The 22350-nt window shown below is 39.3% G+C and overlaps 1 long non-coding RNA gene across 1 annotated transcript in view; it reads right to left on the reverse strand.

Moving 5' to 3' along the window:
- Window positions 1-3042: 3042 nt before the first annotated feature.
- Window positions 3043-22350, reverse strand: part of LOC138825031 (uncharacterized) — a 97728-nt gene continuing 78420 nt past the window's right edge. The window contains exon 4 of the long non-coding RNA XR_011371305.1: window positions 3043-3091. This is a non-coding gene — a long non-coding RNA (uncharacterized lncRNA). The remainder of the gene's footprint in view (window positions 3092-22350) is intronic.

The raw sequence follows: 22350 nt of genomic DNA on the forward strand, positions 1-22350 counted from the left end.
CTTAAAAGGTAATGTGACATTCACAGAACATCCTCAGATAAGCATGATGGAAAACTGGATTTGAATTCTAGGTCTGCAACTGGTCAGTCTCAAGTATTTGGGAAATTTGGTTGGCTTTGCCTGCCTAGTTCTTTAGATAGAAAAATAGATTAGATAGATAGATAGATAGATAGATAGATAGATAGATAGATAGATAGATAGATAGAGCTATAGATATAATGAAGTATTTAATAAAAAGCACAGAATCTTTTCTCAAGTATGTATATTTACATTTTGAAAAAGTAATATAAAAAGGGTAGACATTATTAAATGTATTTCTTTAAAAAAACGAGTGCATGTCAGGAATAACTTCCCTTCAGCTCATATAAGAAGATGAGTAATTGTATCTTTTGTATGTTTGCCATATGGTATTGCATGAATTTTCAAAAATTCATGTGCATTTTAAATAATGGTATTTATTTCATAGTCACAAACCAAATAATTGGAGTGGATGACCCAAATGTCTTATTTCAGTTGCCTGAATCAGATTCACAAGAGTCTAAATTTCCTAGTTATGAACATTTCTCCATGCAAACTTAACAACATAGAATGGAGTGTGAAGGTAGAGCCTTTATATATATTAGAGTAACATGCACCTACACTAGTCTGCACTCATGAAACACTGATATATTACAATTGTGTTCATATCAGAAATATACTTTAGCTTAAAGTAAAATGAGATGGGATGTATACTCTCAACCAAAGAGCAATGATCACCCACTGCAATTTTTCTCAGTGGGAAAACCCTCCCATGCATTTTACTGACTTAACTTGTATTTTGTGCTTTACAATTATTGGAGAGGTCACCTTATGTCTACATACAATGCTGTAGCAGCCTTAGCTGACTTTCAGTTGTACCTCCATTCTTACGATCATGGTCAGCTCTGTAGCTGTAATCACATATTTAGTGGACATTTGATCTTGTCAAACCCTGATTTAAAATCCAGCTTTCACGTCTCATTGTCACAGTGTTAAAGATATCCCTCCTGTAGATTTATTTTATCTCCTTGTATTCCAGACACTGCCTTAGATGTTAGATTTTAAAGTAGAATTTTTGTACATTTTTTTGTAAAAATACTGTACAGAGAGGTCACAGTTAAATGACCAGGGTAATGAGTACATTTCCTATGGAGCATTGTTGCCTCGTCTTTTGTTTTTTTCCCTACGATCCCTTCCCTCCCACCTCCACAGCTACTCCCTCCCTCCCCCTCACCAGTTTTAAAGTTCATTTTCAATGGAGTGTCTTATACATCTCATTGTTACAAAAGGTCAACCTATATCCCTATTTAAGCATACTTAATATCATCTTATATGGTCATATATCCATAGATTTTGACCTTTTCTGCTTCTCCTAGAAAGAAGTAGAAATTTGACTTTGCATTTGATCTGTTGAGGTATAGTGATGCCTGATGAACTGCATATATATATATATATATATATATATATATATATATATACATATATATACATATACATATATATAAATAATGTTAATAATGTGATATTTTGACATATATTTGTTTAATTTTACAATTGAGGAAGTAAATACATATCACTTACAAAACTTTTCATGCTGGAAGTGGCACAGTAGCTCAAGTGGTAGAGTGCTCGCCTTGAGCAGAAGAGGTGAGGGACAGCGCCCAGGCCCAGAGTTCAAGCCCCACGACCGACAAAAAAAAAAAAAAAAAGAAAAAAAAAACTTTTCATGCACTTTCGTATTGTTTTATTTTACAATTGAGGAAGCAAATGTACATCATTTACAAAATTGCTTTCATGTACTTTGGTATTGCTTTGTTGTGAACTTCCTAAATGCCAGGCATGGCAGCACATATTCAAACTCCCATCACTTCTGTGGCTGAGACAAGGCTGGAAAGTTCTAGGCCATCTGGGACTACAGAGCAAAAAGAGAAAAAGAACCTTCCAAAGGTTTTATTACATACTTTTTACACTTAGCCATTATGACCACCATAATGGAACTCCACTTCTTCAATAAGGACTCACAGGATGACTGCTGATGATTGGTATCTTGCCAGGTGCTCATATATGTTTGTGTATCTTCTTTGATAAAGTGTGTTTCCACAGTTTGTATTGAGGAGCTCAGAATATCAGTTCTGTCCACAACTCTGGAACAGCAGAGATGAAGGGATACCTGGCCAATGAACTGAGAAATTACAGAGAGGGAAAGGAAAGAGGGACACCAGGGGACCCAAAGGCTCACCACCAGTTTTTGGTGGTCCTGCTTAACAAACTTTTTATCCAACTTAATATAGGGGTGTGGCTAAAGTTATTTGCACAAATTAGGTCATCAATCTATCTTGTGTTACAACCACTAACATGAGGTATACTTTGTATAAATAGTGACAATTAACTCTCTTACTGTTAGGGAGCAGAAGGGAGGAATACATATTTTAGCCATAAAATATCTTGTCTTATCTCCAAGATCTTACTATTTTAGTGTCCTAACAGCTGTATCTTAAACACACTTAAGGTAGTAACTTATAGCACTATCTTGCCTTGATGATTTGACTTTTCCAGGGTACATATCTCAGCCTTCTGAGTCTTGTTTAAGATGGCTTTCTAATCTTTTATCTCTTTCCAGATCTCACTGCTCAGCTCTAGAATCCCTCACAAGTAATCTTACAGTTGTATATTTTTGGAAAGGATTTTTTTTTCTAGGATAGGCTTCACTTTTTAAACTCTTAAGATTCCCTTTCTCTCCCTGTTCCTGTATCTTCCCCTTTGTGTGTGTGTTTGTGTGTAGGTTGTGACTGTGTGTGTGGGGTGTAGTAATGAGATTTGACTCGAGCCTTGAAGTTTTGGTGTTTACACTCATGCCTGATGCTATACCATGTGAGCCAATGTTCCACTAGGCCTTTGACTGATCAATGGAACATCAATGTCTCATGGATTTGGCTACCCCAGCAACCTGTGAGCCATGATCCTCCAATCTCAGCCTCCTGGGCATTTAAGAATAGGGATGAGCCACTGGTATCCAGATGTATTGCCAAGTGGTTTTTGGTTTTGTATTGTTGTTGTTGTGTTCATCCAAAATCTGTAAGGAAAACAAATCATTTATCATCAGGACTATTCACATAAAATATGCAGTGTTGAAAGATTAATTATGTTTGTCATCCTGTATGATTTTTATCAGTTTACAGATACAGTATGTAATTTGAATTTTTGAATTCTATTGTTGGAAACAGTTGAGTCACATATATAATTTCATTGTTCTTGATTTGGTTTTATAATGTGTTGTTTCAGAACAGAGTGTATTAAAGCTTAATTTTGCACTACTGAAACAAGACTTTTATGATTATTCAATGTCTTGTAAATTATAAGTTAATCATTTCTTGGCATCATGTGTGTGCCCGGTAGTTTCCTGTAGTCTTTCCAAGTGTTTTAGGACACAATGCCAGACACTTTTCTGAAAACATTTGAATTTACTGTTCTGAAAAATATGTAAGATTGTACTTTATAATTCTCCTGGGATTTTCACTGTACTTCTCTGTACTCTCCAGTGATAAATTCATGTGACAGTTATGTTGATTTTCTCCCATGTTACATTCATCATTGCATCTTGGGAATTACTAGTATGCACTCCTGTTCTTCAGTCCATTCACGCCTTGGCCTGTATCCCTCTCACAGCAGAGAGCCATAGATTGGGAATATTTCCTTCGCTGTTTATCTTGGACATCTGTCTTTATTTTCTAGCAATATATTAATTGAATTCACTCTCTAAAGTCTAATAATGCCTTGAAAATACTGTATTTCCATGTTTTTTTCTTGTTATTTGGCTTCAGGGAAGAATTTAGGTCAAGCAGATTGCAAACAAGTCTCAATAAATGTTATTCATTAGATAATGTTAACTTGATGGTCTGACTGCCTGCTTCCTTTTCATTGTTTATTTTTCAATGTAGCCGTTTATTGTAGAAAATATTTCTGTGCCTATTTAATATTAATTCCTACTGTATGCAGTAATTAATTTTATTTCAACATCAACTCACAGTACCCTGTGAATTTCTTCAGGGTATTTTTTTAGGGTACTTCACATTCTTGGATATCTTTTAACCATCAATGCCTCCAATGATAAAGGCATATTGCTTAAATCACCATTTTGATCACAAAAGGAAACCATACTGCAATCTCACTATATGGCAAGCAATTTTCTGGTTTTAAATTATTTTAGATTAAAATTGATGTTGCAAGAATGAACATTCTGTGTATAATTTTATTATATTTTCCTAATTATTTAGTGTTAGTATATGTTCCAATATAGAAGTATAAAGTTAAAGAATTACTATTACTTTGTTTAGATTAAAATTTCTAAAATGTTCAGAGGAAAATTTCTATTTATTCACAATTTTAAGTCAATAGAGTGTCCATTATGACTAATGGAGAGAGTTTAAAATTTTTGTGTTCCTTAAAGGAGTTGCTGGGTAATCAAATCCAGTGATTCATGTGTCAGTCTACTGTGTGCCTATGAGCCTGACGTGGCCTGTTGTTTTATTCTCACTCAATTAGAATAAAGAAAAATTTCAGTAGGAAGAAATTACTTGGTTAGTTTATCCAATATCTCTCATACATACAGAAATAGAATTAACTCTACACTGGCTGAAAATGGTGTTCTTGCATTATTTTTATTAGTAGTTGCTGTTTTTTTATAGCCTCTCCCTTCCCCCTTGAACTCCTGCCTCTATCCTATCCCCTCTCACAAGCTCAACTTGACCCACTTCCATTCAGCCCCTCTTTTGCAACCCTGTCCTGCTACACCTGAAATCCCACCCTCAATTAACCTACACCGTAGTAGCCCTGCTATAAACTTTCAAAGCTCTGTTTGCAACCAGCCTCCTTCCTCAAATCCCTGGTCTGCTACTTGGAAATCCCTCTTCCACTCCATCTACTCTTTTCTCTGCCCCAAAGAAACATATCTCCTCACTCAATACCCAACTTGTTCTACCCAGAACTTCACTTCCATCCGGCTCCTCCCTTGAATCCCCACCCTTATTCTCTGGATGCCCTGCCCCTACCTAACCTAGTCCCTCCAAACCCACCCTTCCCTTTAAGCCTACCCTCAACCAGCCTTCTCCCTCAAGCTCCTTAGAGGCTCCAGGGAACATTTCTCCCCTTTGCCCTTCCCCCACACCATAACTAGCCTACTCCTACAGCCCAGACAACCCTTTCAAAGCCCTTCCCTGAACTACACTCCTCCCATGAAGCCCTGTCCTGCTACATCAAAATCCATCCGCCACCCTATATTTGCCCTTGAAGCCCTGCTTTGTTTTACTAGAAGCTACTGGCACAGACCACCTCATCCTTGGAAAGCCCGAGTACTTCACCAGATACCTCCCTACCTTTCCATCTATTCTCTGTAAGTCCTGCCATTCTCCCCCAATAATCCAACCCTCAGCTGAGCTCCTCATCCAACCCCTAGTTGGGGTTCTCTGTGGAATCCACACTCCACTCCACAGGATACCCTGCATATAATTATCCTAAACCCTTGTAGCCTTACCACCTTCTGAAAGCCCCACCTCCAACTAGCCTCATGGCTCCAAGCCCTGCCCTTCTCCACCAGAAAATCCCACCATCCTTGCTCATTCTGGAAGGCCACATTGTTCCACTGGAAACCATTCCACCAGTTGGCCTCCTTCTGGAAGGCTTACCAGGCTTGACTGGAAGCACCTGTCCATCCCTATCCCCTTCTTTGAAGGTTTGTCTTGCCCTACTGGAAACCCTGCCCACAATAGGCTTACTCCTTAGATATCCTGCCTCCTAACACTGAAGTCCCCACTCAATCTTACTCCATCTCTCCAAGTCTTGGCTGGCCTCACCGAAATCCCCACCCTAACTAGTCCTTTGGATCCTCAACGCCCTGTCCTGACAAGGCTCATTCGTCCATTGCTGCCCCCTCCTGCTCTGCCAGAAATCCTTCCATCTTACCACATGCCAGAAAGTATGGGGTTTTCCACCAGAAATGCTGTCCTTTACTAGCCCAGTCCTTCATAACACTTCTTCCCTCTCAGAGCCACGCCCCTCAATAAGCCTCTCCCCGTCAGCCCAGCCTTCCTCCACCAGAAAGCCTGCATTCCATCAGCCTCTTCCCTCAAATTTCCCACCCTGCTCTACGGGAAATCCCATTTTACATATCCCATGCAGGCCCACAGCGTTCCACCAGTAACCCCTCCTCTAAGTAAACTCTGTGAGAGCTTGAGGGTCCGGGAAGTCCTGCCCCATGCTGATTCCATCTTCATGCACGCCAGGCCACTTGGGGGAGAGGGGTCAAAGGGTGGCTTGGGGGACAGGCCACCAGATGTAGCAACAGCGGTTTCTGGGGAGGGGATGGAAAGAAGGAGATGCCACAAGAGACACATGAGAAGAGACATGGCTCCTGGACCAGAGCTGTGCCCAGCTCTCCTCAGGCTTGAGGAGAATCTGGGATGGCCCGAGGAGGCTGGATCAAGGAGATATCTGGGAAATCCCAGGCTGTCAGAGAAGGCTGGAGGAAGTCCGGTCAGGCAGGGAGACCTGGGGAAGCCCTAGACGGCTGAGAGGACTGCACAGAGTTGAGAGGCCTGTGAGGAGCAGGGAGGCCTGCAGAGAGCTGAGAGGCCTGTGAAATGCGGAGAGGACTACAGAGAGCCCAGAGGTTTGTGAAGAGGTGGAGAGGCCTGTGGAGAGGCAGAGAGGCTTGCAAAGTGGCCAATGGAGAGTGGAGAGGCAAGGCTTGCAAGGAGGAGGAAAAAGGAAAACAACTTGCCCCCTGGAGGTTGCAGTTGCTCCTAATTCTAGTAACCTAGGGCAGGGTTGCAGACACATTAGTAAAACACCTTTGACATCTTTAACTGTGCTTATGTGTATTTTCTCGCTCACAGGTCATTACATCTCCTCGCTTGCAGCCCCATTCTTCTCTTAGCTGGGAATGAAAACAACATCTTCCCTGGTAATCCTGCCGTTTTCCTCTGAACATGGCTATCTCTGAGCCTCCTTCCTAAAGCCTTGTCCTGTTCCACTGGAAACCCCGCCCTACAAACCCAATACTTCCTACCTCCTTCCAAATGTCTCAAAGCCCTACCCAGACTGGCCTCCACTCTCAAAACCCTGCCCTGCTCTACCACAGAGGCTGTGGCAAAGCAAGCTCCTTCCTGGAAAACTCAAGAGGGGTTGACTGGAAACCCCACACCACCTCAACCACGAAGGTCTTACCTAGTAACTGTTTTATTTCAAATGTGATTTTAAGTTGGTATACAATTCATATTACTCAACACGATAAAACAGTTTTACAAAAAGGGAACATCCAACTGTGATAGCTATTAGATGCCTTAGTCTAGTTTGGGGTTATGGTACTAGACAGATACATATTGTGTGAAGGAATTATCTTATATTGTAAAGATTTCTTTGCAGGTATTATTAATGTTTCATAAGTGATCATTTTATTTCTAGAAAATTTATGCACATTTGTGCCCATTAACTTTAAGAATATTAGTTATTTTGGTTGAGGAAAGAGTATTAGAGTGCAAAATCTGACTTTCACCTCATCTGTTTAATGAATAATTTCAGAGTTCCATTCCATACTATGTACTGGAGTTTTAATAACAGAAGTTCTCTAAATTCCAGAATGAACTTTCAGATTCTTCCTTCCACTAAGGTTCCCTTTGGGAAAAAATGAATTGGGATTATACAGCTAAAATGTTAGAAATAAAAAAGTATAATTATATAATTATATAGTTATATAATTATAACAGGTGAAGAACCACCCAATGTGTCTTTCATTTTCTAACAAAAGGAACTTAAGGATATTTAACTATAGACCTTCTGAAGGTTAAAATACAAAAATATAAGATATGCCCTGTGTATTTCTGAAAACAAAACCAAAACAAGGAAAGACAATAATGAAGCAGAAGGGAATTAGGAACGTTGTATGTGTGATATATAACTGGAGACTGTAAGAAATACAATGAATCAGGTAAAAATACCTTTGGTCAGAATGTCTGTTTCATTGTAAATCTTACTTTTGTTAACCTCTGACTGAATATTTGTTTCAGCAGTGATATGCCCAGGAGCTGTGTGGTTAGGCAGTTTCATCATTGCAAGATCATCAGAATGATGTTCTCCCACACACTTTACCATACCTCCTAGATATGCAATACTGTTGGTCCAACACTTTAAGCCAGTCCTGTGTTTTATCAAAGTATGTATGTTATTGGTTTATTTAGGCTTTATTTTTGTTTATTTAGATGTCCTCTGGTCCAGGAGGAGGCATCAATAACAGTTTGTTAGTGGTGAACACATGTATGTATCCTTGGCTGAAATCTGCTCTTGTTTTATCTAGGCTGCTCCTAGAAATAAATAATGACAATTATATCTAACATGGTATAGTGTCACTATTAACATCTATCACATGCTGACTATATGTTTTTTATATTTCTTTTTACCACTCTCTCTCTCTTTCTCCCTTCTTACTTCTTTCTTCCTTCCTTCCTTATCTCCTTTACTTCCTTCCTTCTTTTTTCTTTCTTTCTTTCTTCCTTCCTTCTTTCCTTCCTTATCTCCTTCACTTCTTTCCTTCTTTTTTCTTTCTTTTTTTCTTTCTTTCTTTCTTTCTTTCTTTCTTTCTTTCTTTCTTTCTTTCTTTCTTTCTTTCTCTCTCTCTCTCTTTCTTTCTTTCTTTCTTTCTTTCTTTCTTTCTTTCTTTCTTTCTTTCTTTCTTTCTTTCTTTCTTTCTTTCTTTCTTTCTTTCTTCCTTTCTCTTTTAATTTTAATTTAGATATGTTGTTTGTTAGACAGATATTCTACAAATAAGGACACATCAACAATCTTTTTTATTTACTGACTTTGCTCATACATTATCAGTTTTGTTGATGGCAAAACAGAGACTAGGCTAAGCTCATTCTTACCTTGGTCTGCCAATTAGCTGGGATCACAGAATGCATTTCAACCTGCCTGGCTTTAGGGAGATATGGAAATCTTATTACCTCCCTTCCCAGACTGATTCTGAATTGTGATCCTCTCAAATTTTACTTCTTCAGTTAACTATGTGACCTTCAATAGCCTGCCCTCTCTATAGGTGATCCAAATGAATGGTTAAAGGTAATAATAGTCTCTTTGTGCCAGTCTTGGGGGTTGAACTCTGGGTCTAGTCAATGTCTCTATGATCTTTTGGCTTGACACTTGATCCACAGTGACACTTCAGGTGTTTTTCTGTGATTAATTTTGGAGATAAGAGTCACACAGTCTTTCCTGCCCTTGCAGGCTTTGAACCATGATCCTGGGGTCTCTGCACCCTAAGTAACTCGGATAACAGGGGCAAACCACAGTTGCATGCCTGCAATTTGAGTTTAATCACTGGCATAAATATTAAATGTAGGGTAAGATTGAAAATATAATTACAATAGTCAAATATTTTAGAAAGTAATTTTGTTTCTCATTAGTAGCTCATCTTTACCAGAACTAAGGGATTATTTTTCTGTTTGTCATCTTGTATGTCATTTGGAAAATTAAACTTCATGTCTTCAAAGTGGGATAAAGGATTATGAATGGCCTTATGTACCAGCTCACATCTATGATCACTATCAGAAATCAGAGATCAAGAGTATCACACTTTGGACATAATCTGGACAAAAGCTTACAAGTCCCAATCTGCACAAATAAGTAAAGCATGGTGACTCATGCCATTAATCTCAGCAACACAAGAGACATAGGTAGGAGTATCATGGTCCATGCATTGTCCACACAACAAAGAGATTTTAAGATAACCTAAAAGCACAAAAGGCAAGAGGTACCAAAAGATTAGAGTTATAAACAATAAATACATGTAAAATTAAATGCATATTTAAAATCATTAATTTTAATTGGAAATTTGATTTCATACCTATTTCTCCACCATTTTTGTTATTTATGGGCCTGAATTCTAGGCCTAGGTGCTGTCCCTCAGCCCTTCAGCTCAAAGCACCTGCTCTACCACTCGAGCCACAGCGCCATTTTCTTTTTTTTTTTCTGCTAATGTGCTGCTAAGGAATCGAACCCAGGGCTTCATGAATGCAAGGCAAGTGCTCCACCACTGAACCACCTTACCAGACCCTATTTCTACACCTTTTATGTCTTCATTAGTTTGCCTTTCTGCTCTTGATTTCACTTCCACATATGATTACTCGATTCCTGGTGTTTATTTTATTGGACTATAAGTTAGTTTTCCTAATAAATTATATAATTTAATTTCTAATATGAATCTATCATATTTCACTCCTTACAATTATGTGCCCCAAGTTTACCCAATTGTCTATTGTATATTTATAGATTAATTCTGTCTTCCTCAGGTGAGAGAAAACACACATTCTTAGTTTCTTTTGGCTTAACTTAATCTAGTTTTCACCAGGTCTTACCATTTCTTAAAATGATGCAATATCATCCTTTCTAATAGATAAGTAAAATTCCATTTTGTATATATTCCACCTTATCCTGGTTTATTTTTCAACTGAGTGAAAATGTCTAAATGTCATTTCTTGTATTTGGTGTGATCCATCTCTCAATGTAGCATTTAAATTTGCATAACTTTTGTCTTTTTGTGTTTCCATGTGTTTAATGTTTTGCTTTTTATTCTTTATGCCATTTCTGGCATTTGCATTAAGGGACTTGCACTCTCCTTTGACATTTTGCACTCAAAGCTGGCATTCTACTACTTGAGCCAAAGTTCCGTTTCTGGATTATTGCTGGTAAATTGGAGATGAGAGTCTTATGAACTTTCTGTCCAGCCTTGCTTCACACATCAGTTCTCAGATATGCATTCAGAATATCTAGGATTATACACAAATGTCAGCCTCACCAGGGAGATTCTCTGTGTTTTACGTTATTCCTGTTATCTTACTGATATTAAGTAAATGGCAGCAACTTGTTATTATTTCCTTAATATTGTGCATGCAATCTATTCTATAACAAAAACTGCCTTTATTCATTCCTTGGCCTGATGGCTTACATTTTTATATATGTCATTATATAAACCATTAGTTCAATATGATACATAAATCTGCTTTTTTTCTGTCTGTTGTGGGTCTCTCTCATGGACTTTCCTGCTTGGACTGGCTTTGAATTGCGGTCCTCAAATCACAGCCTCCAATATTATAGGTGTAAGCCACCAGTGCCTGGCTTAGAAGGACTTCTTTTTTTTTTTTTTTTTTTTTTTTTACTCTCATTTTGCTTTCTTTTTTTTTTTTTAATTTAATTTTATTTTATTTGAGAACATACTGTACAGAGGGGTTACAATTACATGGGCAGGATAATGCATACATTTCTTACCAAGCATTGCATCCTCCTCCTTTGTTTACCCTTCACCTCCCTTCCCAGCCTCCCCCCTCCCCCCCACCCAATCATACCCCCCTCCCCCCCCACACCGACATTTTAAAGCTTGCTTTGACATGACATTTTATAGTTCTCCTTGTTGCAACAGGTCCACCTGAATCCTTAAACGACTTGTTTGTCCGCCTCTCCTCCACATGTGATACTGACATCAAATAAAGTGAAAGCGGGGGTTACACTGTGGGGGAGGGACATACAAAGCAACAAAGAAATAATCTTATAAATGCGTTAGAAACACATGCATGAAAGAAACGAAAACATTAAAATACATATTTAAGGGTTCATTTTCCTAACATCACATTATCTGACCTTTTCCGCTTGACTCATACCTATACTAGATATTGCAAATAAGGGAAACCATGGGACCTATGCTTCTTTGGGCCTGGCTTACTTCACTTAATATAATTTTTTCCAAACCTTTCCATTTCCTAACAAATGGGGAAATGTCATTCTTTCTGATGGAGGCATAGAATTCCATTGTGTATATATACCACATTTTCGTGATCCATTTATCTACTGAGGGGCTTCTGGGTTGGTTCCATATCTTAGCTATGGTAAATAATGCTGCAATAAACATAGTTGTGCTGGTAGCGTTAGTGTGGTCTTGTTTGTATACATTTGGGTAAATGCCCAAAAGTGGGATTGCTGGATCATAGGGGAGATCTATGTGAAGTCTTTTGAGGAACCTCCATACTGCTTTCCAAAGTGGTTGAACAAGATTACATTCCCACCAACAATGAAGTAAGGTTCCTTTCTATCCACATCCCCTCCAGCATCTGTTGTTGTTAGAGTTCTTGATTTTTGCTGTTCTAACTGGAGTGAGGTGATATCTCAATGTTTTGATTTGTATTTCTTTTATGGCTAGGGATGTTGAACATTTCTTCATGTGTCTATTGGCCATCCTTCCTTCTTCTTCAGAGAAGCTTCTCTTTAAGTCTTTCGCCCACTTATTTATTGGGCAGTTGTTTCTTTGAGGATTTGTTGTTGGGTGGTTTAATTTTTTGAGTTCCAAGTATATTTTAGATATGAGACCCTTGTCTGTTGTATGGCTAGTAAAGATCTTCTCCCAATCGGTGGGCTTTCTATTGATCTTGCTAGCTATGTCATTTGCCCTGCAGAAGCTCTGCAACCTTATGCAATCCCATTTGTCCAACCTTTCTTTGATTTGTTGTGTTTCCGGGTCTCTATTCAGAAAATTTCGGCCTGAGCCAAGTAGACCTAGGGTTTCTCCTATTCCATCCTGTAATGTTTTCAGAGTGTCTGCTTTGAGTTCAAGGTCTTTGATCCATTTGGAGTTGATTCTGGTGCAGGGTGATATATAAGGATCTAGCCTTAGTTTTCTGCATGTAGTTAACCAATTTTGCCAGCACCATTTACTGAAGAGGCTGTCTTTCTTCCATTCTATTGTTTTAGCTTCAGAAGGACTTCTTAAGAACTAAAAAGAACATGAAGGCCTATGAAGAGTGATTTTCTTTATTGAAATTCCAGGGTCTGAATGTCCCCAGACTTTTGCGTTCAGCTGTTTGTGAGTGTCCAGACCCCACACTGGTCACACATTAGTCAGACAGATGTGTGGAAAATGAGCCAAAGAAACTGGGCCTCCCTTTCCATAGCTCTTTTGAGATATAGTGGTCATTTTGCCTCTGTCATGAGAGTCTCATTAAGTCTGGTTCTTCAGATAAGCTGTATGTATATTTCATTTTCAACATGGTTTCTACTGAGTACCACTGCTGCATTGGTTCACTCCATGTCTCTCCATATTCTTTCCCAATCGACAGATCTCTTGGAACCATCTCTTCACTGTGATGGTAATTATGTACTGAAAGTGTGGATTCTTTCGCTGAAGTTGATTACGATGAGATTTGTTACTTTTTATTTGTTCTGAATATTTCAATTTGAGTTTCCCAAATGTTTGTTGATAGATTTCTAAAACCTTTGTTCAAAATAGCTTTCTTTTTTTAAAATTTTATTTTATTTTATTTGAGAACATACTGTACAGAGGGGTTAGAATTACATGGGCAGGATAATGCATACATTTCTTACCAAGCATTGCAGCCTCCTCCTTTGTTTACCCTTCACCTCCCTTCCCAGCCACCCCCCTCCCCCCCACACAATCATTCCCCCCTCCCTCCCCCACACCGACATTGTAAAGCTGGTTTTGACATGACATTTTGTACTTCTCATTGTTGCAACAGGTCCACCTGAATCCTTAAACGACTTGTTTGTCCCCATCTCCTCCACATGTTATACTGACATCAAATAAAGTGAAAGCGGGGGTTACATTGTGGGGGAGGGACATACAAAGCAACAAAGAAATAATCTTATAAATGCGATAGAAACACATGCATGAAAGAAACTAAAACATTAAAATACATATTTAAGGGTTCATTTTCCTAACATCACATTATCTGACCTTTTCCGCTTGACTCATACCCTATACTAGATATTGAAAATAAGGGAAACCATGGGACCTATGTTTCTTTGGGCCTGACTTAGTTCACTTAATATAATTTTTTCCAAACCCTTCCATTACCTAACAAATGGGGAAATGTCATTCTTTCTGATGGAGGCATAGAATTCCATTGTGTATATATACCACATTTTCGTGATCCATTCATCTACTGAGGGGCATCTGGGTTGGTTCCATATCTTAGCTATGGTAAATAATGCTGCAATAAACATAGTTGTGCTGGTAGCATTTTTCGCAGCCCCCAAGAAGGTGGATAACATGGCAGGAACTCCCAAATACCTCTCAGTCCTATCTCTTAAGGTTAACGGACTGAACTCTCCAATTAAGCGACATAGACTGTCTAGTTGGATTAAAAAACAAGACCCTTCTATCTGCTGCCTGCAGGAGTCACATCTTGCCCATAAAAACAAACACATTTTCAATGTTAAAGGCTGGAACAAATCTACCAAGCAAACGGCCTTCATAAACAGGCGGGAGTTGCAATCCTAATATCAGATAAAATAGACTTCAAATTAAAATTCGTGAGAAGAGATAAAGAAGGTCAAAATAGCTTCAAAGGACATGACCCTGTGCTCATTTCCAATCTGTATTGTATAAACTTTTTTGTCACAAGTCACAGTTTAATCTCCAGCTTTATGACTTGCTTACAAACAAATTATGAGAAAATTTTAAACAAATGCATAAGTAAAGTTGGCCAGGAACTAGTGGCTCACTCCTGTAATCCTAGCTACTGAGGAGGTGGAGATCTGAGGACCGCGGTTCAAAGCCAGCCCAGGCAGGAAAGGCCATGAGACATATATCTCCAATAAACCACCAGAAAATTGGAAGTGGCACAGTGGCTCAAGTGGTAGAGCACTAGCCTTTAGATGAAGAGTGGAGGGACAGTGCCCAGGCCCAGAGTTCAAGCCTCATGACAGACAAAAAAGAAAGAGGAGGAGGGCTGGGAAGGTAGCTCAGTGGTAGAGTGGTATCCTTGCATGCATGAGGCCCTGGTTTCAATTTCTCTGCACCACATAAGCAGAAAAAGCCAGAAGTGGCACTGTGCCTCAAGTGGTAGGGTGCTAGCCTTGAGTTGAAGAGCTGAGGGACAGCACCCAGGCCCAGAGTTCAGGCCCCATGAGCGCCAAAAAAAAAAAGTAGATAGTTGTCTCACCCCCAAGTTAAATCATTACTTACCTTCAATGATAATAAGCTTATCTTGTTTCATTTATAATATACCTCACCTACTCTTCTCCCTCCTTCCCAGTATTATTTTAGAGAAAGTATATGACCATTTTATTCATTAATACTTCAAAATATAGATGTAAAACAATATTACCAAGTGTTGTTTCTCCAGTTTTTTTTATTGCTCAGTTTTTAGATACTGTCATGTTACTCAGACTAAGTAGTGGAGTAGAAGGGTGCTTTAAGTATTTACAAGTACTCTGTTAGCAAATGGAATATTGTCCCAATTCTTTGCATTCACCAGGTAGCTGATTGACTAATTTTTACTTCATCCTACACAAAAAAGTAGAGGGCATATGGCTTCTTGAATAACACTAGTGACTATTAATAGATCAACGCTGTGTCATTTGTTTTTATCATCCCTTCAGAAAGCTATGGTGAAGGTTTTTGTTTTCCTTCTTATTCTAATGAATTGAACTTCACTAATATTTTACCTGACTAAGCCATTCTTTGTCCAGCATCCTTATGTTCATGTGACCCACGTCCCTGTCTCCCTTACTGTCTTTGTCATGTTGGGTCTTCTTTTTTTTTTTTGTCTTTGGTTGGTCGAGGGTCCTGAACTCTGGGCCTGCGCACTGTCCCTCAGCTCTTCAGCTCAAGGCTAGTGCTCTACCACTTGAGCCACACCCATTTCTGGCTTTTTCTCTGTATTGGTGATGAGGAATTGAACCCATGGCCTCATGCATACAAGGGAAGCACTCTACTACCACTTAGCCACCTTCCCAGCCTTCCTGTTGGGTCTTCTTGAACCCTCCAACAAATGCCTTGCACAGCATTAACTATTTGGTACATTTATTTTAAAACAGTAAGTTTCTTCAAAATTAACTCCATAACCCTGTCTGGAGGCCTGAATCCTATGTTTGAAAGCATAGTCTGTAAATCTACATTATAAAGGGAAATCTTTAACATTGTTTAAGCAACAGAAAGCTCACAAAAAATTCTCTATCCCTGCCTTTGTCTCTTCATCTGATAGTGCATATCTTTTAGAAGTCAGCTTCTTCAACTGTTGGGTCAAACCTTCCAGAAGGAAAACTTGCAGATATTACTTTTGGGCATAATCTAAACTTATCTGCCAGTTTTGTTTAAGTAGTAGGTTCTTCCCTCTCCTGATACTGGACAAGGGTTTAGTTCACTGCCACAAAGTGGTCTGCTGAATCTGCTCTTCTCATACTTGGGACAAGTATGTGATGTTATTTCATGGTACCATATGTCTGTGGAGTGTCATGAAGTAAATTTTCTAAATGTCCTTTTCCTGGCTTTCTAGAAGAATATCACTGAGAAAGATCATAAGCAGTCCCTGCAGCTCACATTCCATTCACTGTGCACATATTTTAGGTAAGTTTGATTCTCCTCGATTATTGAATAATTCTAACCTCTGTAGTTATTTTTCTTTAATTAGTCCTTCCTTCTGTGCTTTTGGAGTAGTGCTTCTTCTACCCAGAATTTAGAGAGTTTCTCGAGTTCCTACTAGGCATGAGAATGACTAAAATAGTGATAGACTGATACTCTTCTCAAGACCTAATCCAAGGCCCTTATAAGACAAGGTAGTATTGAACCCAGTGAAAACTTCTTCAGACCTTCAGTCTCTAATTAAATATCAAAGACAAAAACTAAAACCAAAAGAGTTTGGGGTCCTCAGTCTTCCATTACAACAACTGAAAATGCAGAGTAGTAATGTGTAGAAAGAAACATTCCAGGAAGAGAGTATATGGAGACTTACAGTCCCATCAGAAAAGCAGATGGGACTGCAGAGTTCCTTAATTGAGGCACAGACTCTTGAAAGAGGGAGGGAACTGAGCATCTGCTTACAAGTTGGACTATCTGGTCTGGATGACAGATTTAGGGCTATTTGTATAAAATGCTTTCAGAATCAGTTAACGAAGATGATGATAGGTCCTGGAGGTGTTGCATGAAGAACATTTGAAGATACAGGGATTGTTAGCCTGGATTGTTGAGTTACCAGTCATGATATCAGATATATTGAACACTGATATCAATGTAATTTATGTGCCTGTGCTTTTGGAAGGATATATGGACAGACAGTGGCATATTCCTAGTTGTAACTACCATTTGTCTTCCTGACCCAGACCCCTCTATTTCATAGAACTGATGCTGACACCTCTCTGTGTTCTTTATTTGAACCTGACCAGGAAAAGCCTCTTCCTACAAACAGGTGTGAGTTTGTGTCCTTTCAGTGATAAAGATCCAGGTGGCTTTATACTTATACCTGAGAAAAGTGACCTTGCTGGCATGAACATTGGTGAAGTCCTAGCTGTCATGAATACCCTCCTTTGTGTGGCTGCTCGAGAGGTACATCCTGTTTTCTTCTCCATTCTTTACCTCATGCTTCTTTAAGAGTATTTGATAAGACATTTATTGTAGGGGTTTTTTGGAGGGTGGGTGGGATTGATGGTACTGAGTTTGAAATCACTGCCTCATTCCTGCTAAGCAAGTGCTCTACCACCTGAGCTGTGCCTCCTAGCCCTTTTTACTCCTGTCATTTTGAGGATAGTGTCTCAGTTTTTGCATGGTCTGGACTGAGATCCTCCTGGTGCTGGTCTCCAAAGTAACTATAGTGGCAAGAGGTACACCCAAAGCTATCCTTTAAGGTAAGATGTAGTGAACTTTTTTCTGAGTGTTCCTTGAACTACAGCTGCGATTATAGCATGATCTACCATACCTGGCTACAGTCTTAACTTTTTTAGTATTGTTTTTGCCATCACATCAGTTTTCTCTCATATGTCTAGACTATTCTGCCCATCTCTGTGTCCTCCTTAAAATTCTCACTACAAGATCATTGATATGTGCTGTCTTTCCAGTTCACCACGGATCATTCTGATCTCCATTTTTATTTCTGCCATTTTCTATAATTTCTCTTTCTCTTGTAGCACATCTAAATCCTGCATATTCTTCAATCTCTAAAAACTTCTTCAAGCTCTTACCATTCTCAGTCAAAGCCACTGGGCGAACACTTCAGGGTTCTCACAAGTTGATAGAGACAGGAGCTCAACATGCTGGAACAAAACTGAAACCTGGCTCTTCAACTGGGCCATTCAACTCTGAAATCTCACTGACTGTCCAAGAGAGTTTCCCATAATCCCTTACCACTGGGACATCAAGTACTTGACCTTTCTTCCCTTTCTCTCATCTGTGATACAGAGGAAATTGCATATACAATTAAACTTTCTAGGCCAGAGATTATTGCAGCCACTGAATTATCTTCTTGTAAAAGCAAGCATTTATGGTTATAGGGAGGGAGATAGAGTTACATTAGGAGAAAAAAAAGTAAAAATGGTCTAAATTACAGCAAGTCTGAGCTTTTTGCTCATGTCTGTTAGTTCAACAATGCCTACCCAATGCCTGTTGTGTTGGAGGCCCCATGTTAGATACAGAGGATACAATGATAGAGGAACCCAAACAAATGTGTGATTACATAGTTTTGTACATAATTCAGGCTGTCAAAGGATGAGCACAGGTCTAGGGACAGGGAATGCAACTAGGGAAAAGCATTTTGGAAAAGAATTGCTGAGCTCAGGGAAGGACTTTGAATAGGCTTAAACAAGCAAAGAGGAAGTTAGAGACATTTCAAATGGAGGGAGGTACACCTACAATGGGCCTGTGATAAATGGGAAGGAACAGGTTACTAAAAAGGGGATGATAATGGGTAGATTCTGAACACGAGGTATTCATGGTTTTATTGGCCTTAAGGTGGTAAGACCTAGTTGCTCTCTCAATATAGAAATTGTGGCTAAATTGAGCTGCAGAGTTGAGGGATAGCGCCCAGGCCTAGAGTTCAAGCCCCACAACCAGACCCAAAAAAAAGAAAGAAAGAAATTGTGGCTAAAGATTTGTAACCAGTAACGAACAGGAAGTCATGATTGGGGACTGCCTCACATCAGTCATGGGCATCTTGAGCAAATCTACAAGGAAGGTAACCAGTACAGTAGGAAGGAGTATCAGGAAGAAATTCTGGCAGAGAAAGGGAAAGAACTAAAAAAAAAAAAAAAAGAAAGGGAAAGAACTTAAAGAGGGCCAGAGTTTGCAGAGCCTGAGTTTCAGTGGAGGGGCTTTGCTCTCCAAGTGGTAACTGGGGAGTGATCCAATAGAGACAGTAGAATGGGACTGAAGGAAAAGCAAAGCCACAGCATGAAGGGACCATTTCAAAATGTGGTTCACATACAAAAGAATAGATATGGAGGGACAATAAGTGAAAACAACTCTCTGTAGTATCATTCTTAAGTGTGTGTTCACAGGTTCCTTGTTTTCCCTTCTAGTTATCCCTGTACAATGTGTTGGTTATTGCTTGGTTTTTTTTTTTTCACCTTGATAGCATACAATCTTCTGTGAAATATTTGATTTGTTTAACAATGTTTTGGAGTTTCATTCATGTGTTGTCACTTGTATTCACTGGTGTACCACAATAGTCTCTTTATGGCATACCATAATTATCTGCTTAACTTGGCGAGGCATATGGGTTGATTCTAGTTTAGAGGAATTAATTACAGACAGTGCTAATATTAGCATATTTCATAGTTTTTTGTTTTGTTTTGTTTTATTGGTTGTGGGGCTTGAACTCTGGGCTTGGGTGCTGTCCCTCAGCTCTTCAACTCAAGGCTAGCACTCTAACATGTGAGCCACAGTGCCACTTCTGGTTTTCTGGTGGTTTATTGGAGATAAGAGTCTCACAGCCTTTCCTGCCTGGCCTGGCTTTGAACCACAATTCTCAGATCTCAGCCTCCTGAGTAGGTAGGGTAATAGGTGTAAGCCACCAGCATTTGGCACTTCATAGTTCTTCTTCTTCTTCTTTTTCTTTTTTTGGTGGTCGTGGGGCTTGAACTCTGGGCTTGGGCACTGTCCCTGTGATCTTCAGCTCAAGGGGAGCACTACCACTTGAGCCACAGTGCCACTTCTGGTTTTCTGATGATTTATTGGAGATAAGAGTCTAACGACTTTTCTGCCCAGGCTGGCTTTGAATTGCGATCTTCAGATCTCATCCTCCTCAGTATCTAGGATTATAGGCCTGAGCCACTGATGCCCGGCTACTTATAATTCTTCTTCTTCTTCTTCTTTATTTTTTTTGTATGTCGTTCATAGGGCCTGAACTCTGGGTCTGGGTGCTGACACTCAGCTCTTCAGCTGTAGACTAGCACTCTACCACTTGAGTCTCAGCCCTACTTCCAGATTTTTCTGCTTATGTGGTGCTGAGGAATCGAACTGAGGGCCTCAAGCATGCAAGGCAAGCACTCTACCACTGAGCCACCTTCCCAGTTCCAACTTCATAATTCTTATGTGACAGACCCTCTGGAGGTTAGATGCCCCTTCAGAGAAAGTCCAAAGAACAAAGATGACAAAGAGTTACAAAAAGATCATGAATTATTTTCAAGTAGGTTTTTAAAATAAAATAAAAAAGTGAGAAAATCCCATCTTCCCTTCCAATATATAGGCACAATTTTTTTTTCAGGTACACAAAAAATCAGACACAAATTGAATGGACATTTCTAAAGTTTGGGCTCATTAGTATACAGGTTCATCTTCAACAGACATCTCTAAGCATTTTCAATGGTAGGAAGATTACAAGCTACTTGGCTACTTCTTTCATTTAGAAATTCTAAATTCTGTAGTCATTTAGTCAATTCTCCTAACTTAAAATATTATGTTTTCTAAAAACATCCTTCTTATAGAGAGATTCCACACAGTGGTCCAATTTCAATCCTTTGTAAATTACGCTTTTAAAAATTAAAGGTTGGGCTGGGAATGTGGCTTTGTGCTAGAGTGCTTGCCTAGCATCCAGGAAGCCTGCGATTTGATTCCTCATTACCACATATATAGAAAAAGCCAGAAATGGTGGTGTGGCTCAAGTGGTAGAGTGCTAGCCATGAGCAAAAGAAGCTGTGGGACAGTGCCCAGGTCCTGAGTTCAAGCCCCAAGACTGGCAAAAGTAAAAATTTTTAAAAAAATTAAAGGTTTCACCAGGTGCTAGATTACAGCTAATCAGATAGCTGAGATCCAAGCCAGTATGGGCAGGAAAGAATATAATAATTTTTTTTTTTGGATCCGGTCATGGGGCCTGAACTCTGGGCCTGGGTGCTGTCCCTCAGCTCTTCAACTGAAGACTAGCGCTCTACCACTTGAGCCACAGTGCCACTCCCGGCTTTTTTCTTTTTGCTTATGTGGTGCTGAGGAATCGAACTCAGGGACTCATGCATGCAAGGCAAACGCTCTACCACTGAGCCACCTTCCCAGCCCAGAATATAATAATTTTTTTTATCTCCAATTAACCACATCTTTTCCCCCCACTCCCCAGAAACGCCAGAAGTGGAGATGTGGTTCAAGTAGTAGCCTCAAGCAAAAAAGCTGAGGGACAGCACTCAGGTCTTTAGCTCATGCTCCAGAACTGCCATCAAAAGAACAAATAAATGCTTCTGTTCTTTTTAGTGATATATATTTACCATTTAAAAACAATATGTAGCTCCTAGTTCTTCAAGTACCTTGACACTGGTCTTTAGCCTGAAATTAGACATACTTTTCCAAAAATGAAGAGCTAACATTTAGTGAGATCACTGCCCCCAGTCACACAATATCAGTGATATCACAAGCAATACTGTTTTTGTTGTTGTTATTGTTGTTTAAACCTAATAAAGAGGTCACATGACTATAGCATAACAATTTTTGATGTTCGAATTTATATTTTCATTTTCAAATGAATTGCTCGAAAATGTGATTTTCCTATTGTCCTTTAATGTTGGATTATCTTTATTTTTTCCATATTTTATTATCAATTTATGGTACATGGTAGATTTATTTTGACATGTCCATATACTCATACAATGTGGGGGCTGGGAAGGTGGCTCAGTGGTAGATTGCTTGCGTTGCATGCATGAGGCCCTGGATTTGATTCCTCAGCACCACATAAGCAGAAAAAGCCAGATGTGGCGTTGTGGCACAAGAAGTAGAGAGCTAGCCTTGAGCTGAAGAGCTGAGGAACAGCGCCCAGGCCCAGAGTGCAGGCCCTATGACTGACAAAAACAAAACAAAATAAAACTCATGCAATGTACCTTGATCAAACTCACACCTTCTTTTCAACTCTCCCTCAACTCTGCTAGCGAGAGATTTGATTGAAGACTCAGGAGAAGGGCCCAGAGACAGAAGATTCATTACGAGAAAGAGATGAACAATAGGGTGGGCGTCTTGGGGTGCAGAAGATGTCTTGTGGAGCAAAAAGAGTATTTATAGGTTCCACAAAACTGCAGAGCAATAGGGAAGTTTTCCTA

The sequence above is a fragment of the Dipodomys merriami genome, unplaced genomic scaffold (assembly GCF_024711535.1).
Source record: "Dipodomys merriami isolate MVZ:Mamm:240054 unplaced genomic scaffold, mDipMer1.0.p SCAF_1325, whole genome shotgun sequence".
NCBI classification, from domain to species: Eukaryota; Metazoa; Chordata; class Mammalia; order Rodentia; family Heteromyidae; genus Dipodomys; species Dipodomys merriami.